Source organism: Lactuca saligna, chromosome 4, assembly GCF_052625555.1.
Source record: "Lactuca saligna cultivar CGN05327 chromosome 4, ASM5262555v1, whole genome shotgun sequence".
NCBI classification, from domain to species: Eukaryota; Viridiplantae; Streptophyta; class Magnoliopsida; order Asterales; family Asteraceae; genus Lactuca; species Lactuca saligna.
In genome coordinates, this window is record NC_136420.1 from 295,529,328 (window position 1) to 295,541,332 (window position 12,005).

Genomic DNA, 12,005 nt, shown 5'->3' on the forward strand with positions numbered 1-12,005 from the left:
TAGTCTCTGTTTTGACCTTGCGAGATGTACCTTTCAATTGGTATCGTCTGCGGTCTGTCTTCACTGTTTTGACCTTTCGAGATGTACCTTTCATTTGGTATCGTCTGCGGTCTGTCTTCACTGTTTTGACCTTGCGAGATGTACCTTTCATTTGGTATCGTTTGCGGTCTGTCTTCACTATCTTGACCTTGCGAGATGTACCTTTCATTTGGTATCGTCTGCGGTCTGTCTTCATTGTTTTAGACCTTACCAGCTGTACCTTTTATTTGGTACCTTCTGGGGTCTGTGTCTCCATTTGTTAGACTGAACCAGGCGCGACGTTAGTTCCATATTTTCCTGGAGTCTATGATTCTTTTGCCTTTGCCAGCAGTCCTCACTGCTGAGGCATATGTTATTCCCTGATGTCTCTTGCTTTCTATAATAATCAAATTCAGTATTTTGATAATAATAGCAATTAAGGGAAACTTCTTTTTACCACATTACACTGACCAGTCTTGGTAGAAGGCTGCTTTTGTTAAAGAAAATATAGGATTTTCTGGAAAGAACTCTAATACACTGAAATCTCCTAAACTATTACTTTATTAAGTTATTTGAATGAAATGTCACTAAATGCTTATGAACTCACCAGCATTTGTAAAAATGCTGATACTCGCTTTTCAAATAACTTGTATTCTCAGGTTAGCATTAGACAGGTACATCCCCGGAGCTGTTGATGAAGATAGCTTAGTACCACGCTGTATTTATTCTATTACTTGTATTACTTTAAATTGTTGTAATGTAACCTTGTAAAACAAGTACTATTAATGCAATGTTTTGTTGTACTTTGATTACTATAATGCATGTGTTGTGATACTTGACATGACGTCATCCACCCCAGAACGTTTCCGCCGTTTGGGTTTTGGGGTGTGACACGGCGTGAGTTGGAGATAGATCTGCAACTGAGGGAGCAGCGTCAGGCACCGACACAGTCTTATCCGGCACCTAAGCGGTCTAGGACCACTAATACACGATCTGGGGGTCAACAAAGTTGCACTTGTGGAAAGTGTGGAAGGGCTCATTCGGGAGTTTGTAGAGCAGGAGGTGGGTGCCACAAATATGGCAAGGAGGGGCACTATACCAGGGACTGCCGTCAGTCTGCCCCTCCCGCATATATGAGGTTTTGTTACCATTGTCATCAGGTTGGTCATCTGAAGACTAACTGTCCGTAGCTCGCCGCCAAGCCGGCGCAGGGTTCCGCACCAGCTGCTGCGAGGATTGGAGATGGGAGGCCAGTCAAGGTGGAGCCTTCGAAGGCTCAGGGTCGCACCTTCCAGCTCACGGCCGAGGAGGCCAAGTCAGTGCCATATGTGGTTGCTGGTACGTTTCTATTCTCTGTCTCAGTTATTGTTTTTGTGTTATGCTTATTGATTGTCCTTGTGATTAGGTACGTTTTTAGTAAATTCTTTTCCCGCTTTGGTATTATTTGACTCGGGGGCGTGTCGGTCGTTTGTATCTCAGACCTTCTCTAGAGGGTTCAGTGTGCCGATAGATGATCTTGAGTGTCCGTTACGAGTTTCGATCGCCAACGAGCATGGGGTTTCTGCTCTTCAGTCTACCGGGGATGCGAGTTAGAGATTTTTGGGGTGTCCTTCCCGATAGATTTGATTCCTATCTCCATGGGGGATGTATGCGTGATTCTAGGGATGGATTGGCTTAGCCGTTTTGGCGCCATGATCGACTGTGAGGGTCAGCGGGTGGTGGTTCGAACCCCAAGTGGGGGAGAACTTGTAGTATATGGTGAGGTCACCAGGTTGGGATTTGGGTTTTGTTCGGCAGCCAAGGCTTGACAGTATATTCAGCACGGGTGTGTCGGTTATTTGGCGTATATGGTAGATACGTGGGTTAGAGAGCAGCTCTCAGTTTTTGAGGTCCCAGTGGTGAGGGAATTTGCTGATGTGTTTCCGGAAGAGTTACTCGGAGTGCCTCTGGAGAGGCAGGTTGAGTTCAGGATTGACTTAGTGCCAGGTGTGGCCCCTATCGCCAAGGCATCGTACCGACTGGCACCGCCTGAGATGTATGAGCTATCATCTCAGTTGCAGGAGCTGCTGGGCAAGTAGTTTATTCGTCCTAGTAGTTCACCCTGGGGAGCACCTATCCTTTTCGTCAGGAAGAAGGACAGTTCATACAGGATGTGCATTGACTATAGCGAGCTGAACAAGTTAACGGTGAAGAACCGTTATCCACTCCCGATGATAGATAATCTTTTTGATCAGCTGCAGGGTGCGTCTTGGTTTTCCAAGATTGATTTGAGATCAGGATATCACCAGGTCAGGGTGAGGGAGGAGGACGTGGAAAAGACCGCGTTTCGGACACGTTATGGTCATTACGAGTTCGTGGTGATGTCGTTTGGGCTCACCAACGCGCCAGCAGTGTTCATGGATCTGATGAATCGAGTCTGCAGACCGATGCTCGATCGCTTGGACATTGTGTTCATAGATGATATCTTGGTGTATTCCAAGACTCGAGAGCAGCATGAGGAGCATATTAGGGAGCTGTTGGGGGTTCTGAGGCAAGAATAGTTGTATGCCAAGTTCTTGAAATGTGAGTTTTAGTTACGAGAGGTCCAGTTCCTCAGACATCTCGTAAACCAGGAGGGGATTTTGGTCGATCCGGCTAAGGTGGAGGCGGTAATGCAGTGGGAGACTCCGAAATCTCCCTCGGACATCATGAGTTTCTTGGGTTTAGCATGGTATTAAAGAAGATTCATTCGTGATTTTGTAACGCCCGTAGATCCGGGCTAGTCAATTTAGAGACTATAAGCATCAAAATTGACTTTTTGATGGAAGATTATTTATAAGTATTAATCTTAACCAAGTTGTAGTATATGTCACAAGGTTTCCGTGCATATAAAGAACGCCAAAATCCGAGTTATAACAAAGAAGTTATGACCTGTCGAAGTTTCGCGATAGAACCGACACGATCTAGCGTGACCCAGCGCGACGTAAATAGTGAATTTAAGGTAGATAGATATCTAGCCTTAGTGATCTAAACGAGAGTCGAAGATTTCTTCGATAGTAGTCCAACGATAAAAAGATAGACGAAAACAGAGTTCAGATGAAGGAGTTATGAATTACGAACGGAGATCTCCTGTCCCGGTCTACTATAGATAATATATAAGTAATATACTTATAATATATTAAAAATAAATTCAAAATTAGCCAATAGAGTCTAAACGAGAGTTGTAGAGCATAATCTCACCTTCGCGGCGATATAAAGAACGTCGAAAACGGAGTTCGTATACGAAAGTTATGAATTTCTGAAGTTCGGGGCGCGAAACCCCAAAACTGTCAGAGACCACGACGTGGAAAGCAGTGCCACGATGTGGCAAGTGTCCTGACACCTCCGGGAGGCCCCCAGATGCAACTTGGGATGACGCATGCAGTGACGATCAAGCCCACGATGTGGCAAGGGCCAAATTTGCCCTATAAATAGATTTGAAGGGCCAGCCGACTATGGTTGCTCCATCCTTTCTCTCCCACTCCCGATACACCCTCTAAGCCCTATTTTAACCCCCCGAAGCCCCGGTATCAACCCCGAGACCCGAAGCAAGTCCCGAAGCCCGAAGATCCCGAGAAGAAAAGAGTTTCCGAGTCGAAGCTCTGCCCGCGAGAAACTAGGTGTGTGAAGTGATCCCGGTTTCACCGAAGAATACTACTTCTGCAAGTCGTAGTGCTGTCCGATCATCTTCTGATCAAGTGAGTGTATACTACCTTTCATAAACACGATAATAATACAAGTATGGTTTGAGTGTATTAAGTTTATTGTTGTTTATATATGTGAGTGTCTAGTTACTTTCTTCTAACGCATAATTATGAAGTATTTTATACGAAATACGTGTTATGTGTATATATATATATATATATATATATATATATATATTGTGGTTTATATGTGTGAATGTGTGGTTACTCTCTTCTAAACACATAAATATAAAGCATTAGCTATGAAATACGTGCTATGTGTTATATATTAATTGTCTATATGGGATGGGCTTGGAATTGATGTTTTTATATGGTTGTTAAATGATTTACACTATATATGTAATTTATATCTACAAATATGTTGGGTAGAACATGGGTAGATAAAATAGTTGATGTGTGTTGAACGAATGTGATAAAAGAAAGGTGAGGATATAATGGTGATGATAATTAGGTGATGAGAAACAGGTGATGATGATTAGGTGATGAGAAATAGGTGATAATAGAAAGGTGATGATAATTAGGTAATGATAAATAGGTGATGTGAGATGAGAGGAGATACCATAACCTTGACCGGCGATGTGGAAATTTGGTGATGTAGTCATCTACCAGAGTATAGATGACGACCACGGACTATTCTAGATGACCCCGTGGAAACACCAGTAGGCTCATAACCTGTAGGTGATGAATTACGAGTCCAGGCGATGTTGTGGCTACGTATTCATGCGATGATACTCTAACCCTTACTATGAATTACGAGTCTAGGCGATGTTGTGGCTATGTATTCATGCGATGATAGTCTAACCCTTATTATGACTTACTAGTCCAGGCGATGTTGTGACTACGTATTCATGCGATGATCCTTAGGAAAAAGTCCATAGGAACAATCATACAAGGAAATCTGATGTAAGGATATGAGAGGTAAATATGATGTAGGAGATGACCCTTAGGATAATTCCTTAGGGAAGGTACTTAAGAAATAAATGGAGATAACGGGGATGGGTAATTGGGTTGATTGTTTGATGATTGAATATAATAATTATATTATTGTGGGTTGAAAACCCTATATGCTCACCAGGCTCCCAAGCCAGACCCACTCAGTTTAATTGTATCACAGGTATCGATACGAAGCTGCTTTGCACTGAGAGATTAAAGGAGATGTAAATCATTAGTGTAATTGAATGTAAGTTCTATTTATGCTTATATGTCTGTATCGGAACATGACATCCCGAGGTTTTATTATTAAATGAAAATACATTCTCTTTGAGAAATGTTTTGATAAGTTATTATCATATCTTGTTTTGGGAACAAATTCCGCAACTCTTTTAATCAAAATATTACTCTGATTTTATAAAACAAAAGCATAAACAAATTGGTCTTTTCTGGCTGTGAAATTGGGGATGTCACAGTTGGTATCAGAGCATTAGTTTAAGCGAACTAGGAATTTGTAGGATTTCTAGACTTAAACTTAGAATGCTAAGCGATGATTTTGAGATGAGTGTCTACCATGTTTTATGCACGAGCACTAGTATATTTTAGGAAAGATGTCTAAAATGCTTTTATGTGCTAAATGTTATATGTTTGTTATATATGAAATTGTTTGTTTGGATCTATGGTTTGTTGCCAACCGGATCTGGAAACCTTATGTGTTTAGGATTCTAACCGTATGATTACGATATTAGGACTAGCATGTAAAAGTTTCGGAGTGATAAGGAGATTTATACATCTATCGTAATTAAAGCTTTCTTATCTTAAATTCTTGCCCGGTGCACCAAAGGTCTGCTTGGATGTACAAAACGTTATGGTGAAGACTCGTAGAGAATTGAGTAAATGTAGGAAATGAAAGGCTTATGATAGTGAATGACACCTATTGGAACATACCGTAAGAGTGGTGTCTTGCCTTTATTATATGTCTGGTAAAATAACGAAATGTTTAGAGGGGTACGATACGTTTGAAGTACACCTTCGATTGGCAGGATGATGGAACGATTGGCGAAATTCTTGAAGTTGTCTCATCGTCTGGAATTTCCATCACCAATCGAGTTGAAGAAGAGTTGATGATTAAAGATACGCATGGAAGAAGTCCTAGTAGAGTCTAGGAGAATTTTTATGATTAATTGGACACATTAGTATGTGTTAAATTGTTTGGTGATTTTAGGACTTGGGGACTACGAGACAATACTTGGGACGAGTATGAGTAGGTGTGAATAGTAGTAGAGATCTATACTACTGGAAGCACAGGACTCACGCTTGGATCATGGGAAGTCGCAAGGTTACCAAGAAGCTAGTAATTAATTCCATTTTATTCAAGCATGTCATTACCATTGTTTCGGTAATGACTAGTAAGACGGTTATTATTCCGACCCTAGTGGTCATATCAATTGAGTCCGACTACGATAAGAGGTCATCGGGACACGACCCATCGGTTTGTTACAATAGATAAATGAATGTATTTATCCTTAGAAGAAGAAGGAGTCCACAATAAGGATTTATTTTGTAACTTAAAGATGTCGATCTAAAGTCCAACGTAGTACGAAGAGCAGATGCAGGGTTGAGCATCAAGGTTATTACTTAGAATGCAGAGATAACTTATGGAGTCAGTATACAAATCCTATTTCGTTGATGATTCCGAGACGTAATCATCCTAAGGGGGAGATAATTGTAACGCCCGTAGATCCGGGCTAGTCAATTTAGAGACGATAAGCATCAAAAATGACTTTTTGATGGAATATTATTTAGAAGTATTAATCTTAACCAAGTTGTAGTATATGTCACAAGGTTTCCGTGCATATAAAGAACGCCAAAATCCGAGTTATAACGAAGAAGTTATGACCTGTCGAAGTTTCGCGATAGAACCGACACGACCTAGCGTGACCCAGCGCGACGTAAATAGTGAATTTAAGGTAGATAGATATCTATCCTTAGTGATCTAAACGAGAGTCGAAGATTTCTTCGATAGTATTCCAACGATAAAAAGACAGGCGAAAACAGAGTTCAAATGAAGGAGTTATGAATTTCGAACGGAGTTTTCCTGTCCCGGCCTACTATAGATAATATATAAGTAATATACTAATAATATATTAAAAATAAAGTCAAAATTAGCCAATGGAGTCTAAACGAGAGTTGTAGATCATAATCTCACCTTCGCGGCGATATAAAGAACGTCGAAAACAGAGTTCGTATGCGAAAGTTATGAATTTCTGAAGTTCGGGGCACGAAACCCCAAAACTGTCAGAGACCACGACGTGGCAAGTGTCCTGACACCTCCGGGAGGCCCCCAGATGCAACTTGGGATGACGCATGCAGTGACGATCAAGCCCACGATGTGGCAAAAGGATCCCACGATGTGGCAAGAAGAAAAGATATATATTGTGGTTTATATGTGTGAGTGTGTGGTTACTCTCTTCTAAACACATAAATATAAAGCATTAGCTATGAAATACGTGCTATGTGTTATATATTAATTGTCTATATGGGATGGGCTTGGAATTGATGTTTTTATATGGGTGTTAAATGATTTAAACTATATATGTAATTTATATCTACAAATATGTTGGGTAGAACATGGGTAGATAAAATAGTTGATGTGTGTTGAACGAATGTGATAAGAGAAAGGTGAGGATATAATGGTGATGATAATTAGGTGATGAGAAACAGGTGACGATGATTAGGTGATGAGAAATAGGTGATGATAGAAAGGTGATGATAATTAGGTAATGATAAATAGGTGATGTGAGATGAGAGGAGATACCATAACCTTGACCGGCGATGTGGAAATTTGGCGATGTAGTCATCTACCAGAGTATAGATGGCGACCACGGACTATTCTAGATGACCCCGTGGAAACACCAGCAGGCTCATAACATGTAGGTGATGAATTACAAGTCCAGGCGATGTTGTGGCTACGTATTCATGCGATGATACTCTAACCCTTAATATGAATTACGAGTCCAGGCGATGTTGTGGCTATGTATTCATGCGATGATAGTCTAACCCTTATTATGACTTACTAGTCCAGGCGATGTTGTGACTACGTATTCATGCGATGATCCTTAGGAAAAAGTCATTAGGAACAATCATACAAGGAAATGTGATGTAAGGAGATGAGAGGTAAATATGATGTAGGAGATGACCCTTAGGATAATTCCTTAGGGAAGGTACTTAAGAAATAAATGGAGATAACGGGGATGGGTAATTGGGTTGATTGTTTGATGATTGAATATAATAATTATATTATTGTGGGTTGAAAACCCTATATGCTCACCAGGCTCCCAAGCCTGACCCACTCAGTTTAATTGTATCACAGGTATCGATACGAAGCTGCTTTGCACTGAGAGATTAAAGGAGATGTAAATCATTAGTGTAATTGAATGTAAGTTCTGTTTATGCTTATATGTCTGTATCGGAACATGACATCCCGAGGTTTTATTATTAAATGAAAATACATTCTCTTTGAGAAATGTTTTGATAAGTTATTATCATATCTTGTTTTGGGAACAAATTCCGCAACTCTTTTAATCAAAAGATTACTCTGATTTTATAAAACAAAGCATAAATAAATTGGTCTTTTCTGGCCGTGAAATTGGGGATGTCACAGATTTCTCCAAGATTGTCGTACCCCTCACTCATCTAACGAGGAAGGGGGTGGATTTCAGGTGGGGCCCTGAGCAGCAGAGGGCATTTGAGACCCTCCGATAGTGTTTATGCGAGGCACCAGTGTTGACACTCCCTGAGGGAGTAGAGGATTTCGTGGTATTTTGTGATGCATCCATCATAGGCTTGGGGGCAGTCCTCATGCAGAGGGGACGAGTGGTAGCCTACGCATCGCGGCAGCTGAATCCGCATGAGACGAGATACCCTATGCACAATCTTGATTTAGGAACGGTGGTTTTCGCTCTCAAGATTTGGAGGCACTATTTGTACGGGGTCCGTTCTACTATATACACGGATCACAAGAGTTTGAGACACATCATGGATCAGCCGAACCTGAAAATAAGGCAGCGCAGGTGGCTGGATGTGGTCAAGGACTATGATTGCGAGATCCTTTACCATCTTGGTAAAGAGAATGTGGTTGCGGATGCTCTGAGCTGCAAGTCAGTTGGATCCTCGACCCCAGTCAGGTGTATGAGGACCTACTGGTGGGTTCGATCAGAGATGCTCAGATTGAGGGCATGAGGACAGAGAACTGGAAGTTGGAGAGGATTAAGGGCGAAAGCACCCAGTTTGTTCAGGATAGTCGCGGATTGTTGAACCGTTACAGTCGGGTTTGGGTTCCGATGTCCGGAGGGGTCCGACAGACAGTGATGGATGAGGCTCATAAGTCTCATTTTTAGATTCACCCGGGAGCCACCAAGATGTACCGTGATTTGAGTTCGAGTTATTGGTGGCCTGGTATGAAGCGGGATATGGCTTGGTTTTTTGAGAGGTGCTTGACCTGTAGGATGGTCAAGGCCGAGCATAAGAAGCCGCATGGTAAGTTACAGCCTCTGGAGATTCCCATGTGGAAATGGGAAAGGATCGCAATGGATTACATCACGAAGTTGCCGAAGACGGCAAGGGGGTTCGATGCTATATAGGTCATCGTGGATCGATTGACCAATAGTGCCCATTTCCTAGCCATACAGGAGAGTTTGTCGGCAGAGAAGTTGGTCGACCTGTACGTCAGATAGATTGTCTCTCGCCATGGGGTTCCAGTTTCTATCGTTTCCAATCGAGATGTCAGGTTCACTTCCCGTTTTTGGTAGAAGTTCCATGAGGAACTGGGTACACGACTGCATTTTAGCACGGCGTTCCATCCGCAGACGGATGGGCAGAGTGAGCGGACCATTCAGACCCTCGAGGATATGTTGAGGGCTTGCGTTATTGATTTCGGTGGGAGTTGGGATTCCCACCTACCGCTTGCAGAGTTCGCCTACAACAACAACTATCATTCCAGTATTGGTGCGCCGCCTTTCGAGCTGTTGTATGGGCGGAAGTATAGGACCCCAGTCTGATGGGGCGAGGTTGGGCACAGAGTGATGGGTCGGACAGAGGTAGTTCTGCAAACTACCGAAATGATACATCAGATTAGACAGCGATTGCAGACCGCTCAGATCCTGCAGAAAAGTTATGCCGACCGACGCCGATCTGAGCTGGAATTTCAGGTGGGTGACATGGTTCTTCTAAAGGTCTCACCCTGAAAGGGTGTGATCCGCTTCAACAAGAGGGGAAAATTAGGTCCTCGTTACATTGGGCCATTCAGGATTATCGCCAGGGTTGGCAGGGTGGCTTATAGGCTAGAGCTTCCGGAGGAGCTTAGCCGGATCCACAACACATTTCATGTTTCGCAGTTGCGAAAATGAATTATGGACCAGGAGGCAGTGGTATCGTTGGATGACATTCAGGTCGATGAGCGCCTGAACTATGTGGAGAGGCCTGTGGCTATTTTGGAAAGGAAGAAAAAGATTTTGCGAACAAACCTTTAGTAAAGGTACAGTGGGAACATCGGAAGGGATCCGAGTGGACATGGGATCCGGAGGCAGAGATGCGCGAGCATTACCCGACATTGTTTATTCCAACGGACTTCAAGGACAAAGTCTAGTTCAAGTGGGGGAGAGTTGTAACGCCCCGATTCTCAGGTATTGCTTATATAAGATTTGTTGGGTTAAGCTTTACTTGACGAGTTGGTTGACCTACTCATCGAGTACAGCGGGATGGGATCGCAGGTTAAGTGACTTACTCGACGAGTCCATGTTGGGACTCGGCGAGTAGGAGCTGGCAGTGGAACCCCTAAAGGCTGGGGTTTGCACTTCTATTTAAAGGAGCCTTAGCCTCCTTTGGCCCCTTTACAGTCTTTGAGAGCCTCCTTAAACCCTAATTCGTGTGTGTATGCCTTGGTGTGGTGTTGAAGCTTGAAAAGAGGACCTTGGAAGAAGAAAGCTAAGAGTGCAAAGGAAATTGAAGCAAGGAAGGAGTGGGAGGCCAAATTTACCTCACCAAACATCTTTTGGAGGTATCAAAGTGCCATTTCTACTTCCCTTTTTCCCTTTTGTTGAGTTCTAGGGTTTTTATGGATTTTTAAGTTGGTATGATGAGCTATGAGCTAGATCTGAAGTTGTAACTTCAGATCTGGACCCTCCTTGGATTTGAGAAGTATAAAGTCACAGTATTGGTTGTAATTAAGGTCCCTCTTGAGCATGAAGTTCCATTAAGACCTTAGAATAGACATCTGGAGCCTTTAAGGCCATGCATTCACGTAAAGTTTTGCAACTTTACGTGATAAGCATGCCCTAGAAGCTTGGATCTGTGATTTAGAGCCGCTGCATGGCTCAAAACAAGTCTATATGGAAAGAGGACTGAATGGACTCGGCGAGTCACAAGGTTGACTCGGCGAGTCATATGAATATGGCCGGAAACTCGACGAGTTAGATGAACAACTCGACGAGTCCGATGAAGATCACCATAAGACTCGACGAGTTGAAGAACAACTTGGCGAGTCGGATGAGTTTTCTCTTGGATAAGTACGAGTGTGTATCTGTCGAGTTGCAAGGAGGGAACTCGATGGGTGGCCTTAGAGTTCGAACGAGAATCAAAGGAGCTCGACGAGTCACACCGATGAATCGGCGGGTTGGATTGCACTTCAGAGAGCTCGTCGAGTACCCAAGGGTACTCAACGAGTTAAGGTCAACATGGACTGTTGACTTTGACTAAGAACTTTGACTTTGACTAGGGTTGACTAGTGGGTTATGGGGTACCTTATAAGGTTAAGGAATCATGAGTATATTGTACTATGATGGTAGGTGGTGGAGCCCGTGTCAAGTGATCCAAGAGTTGGAGTTTACCCTTTGTGTCGACATCTGCAAGGTGAGTTATCCTCACTATATCGATAGGGGCTACTACACCAAGGCCGACCCTTTAGTTGTTATTGTTATGGTATGTTGCCTGTGTTTATGATCTGTTAGTTCGGAATCGAGGTAGACAATATGTTATGCTCATATGATCCGTAAGGATTGGTGTGTTAGTGACCTGTTAGGTCGGTACTCTAGTTACAGGAGAATTCTATAATTGATGATCAATGTGACATATATGTTTGATGTTTATATATGCATGTATATGATAGTATGTGCACATGGTTATTTGCTTGTGGCTGGGTTGAGGCGGTCCTGCTTTGTGCTGTAGGTCAATAATCCCTATGAGCGGTCCGGGAGACTGTAGGCCCACGTGGCGGACCAGTCATGCCGAAGGCGCGAGATGGATTCAGACAGACTGTAGGCCCGGTAGGATGGTCCA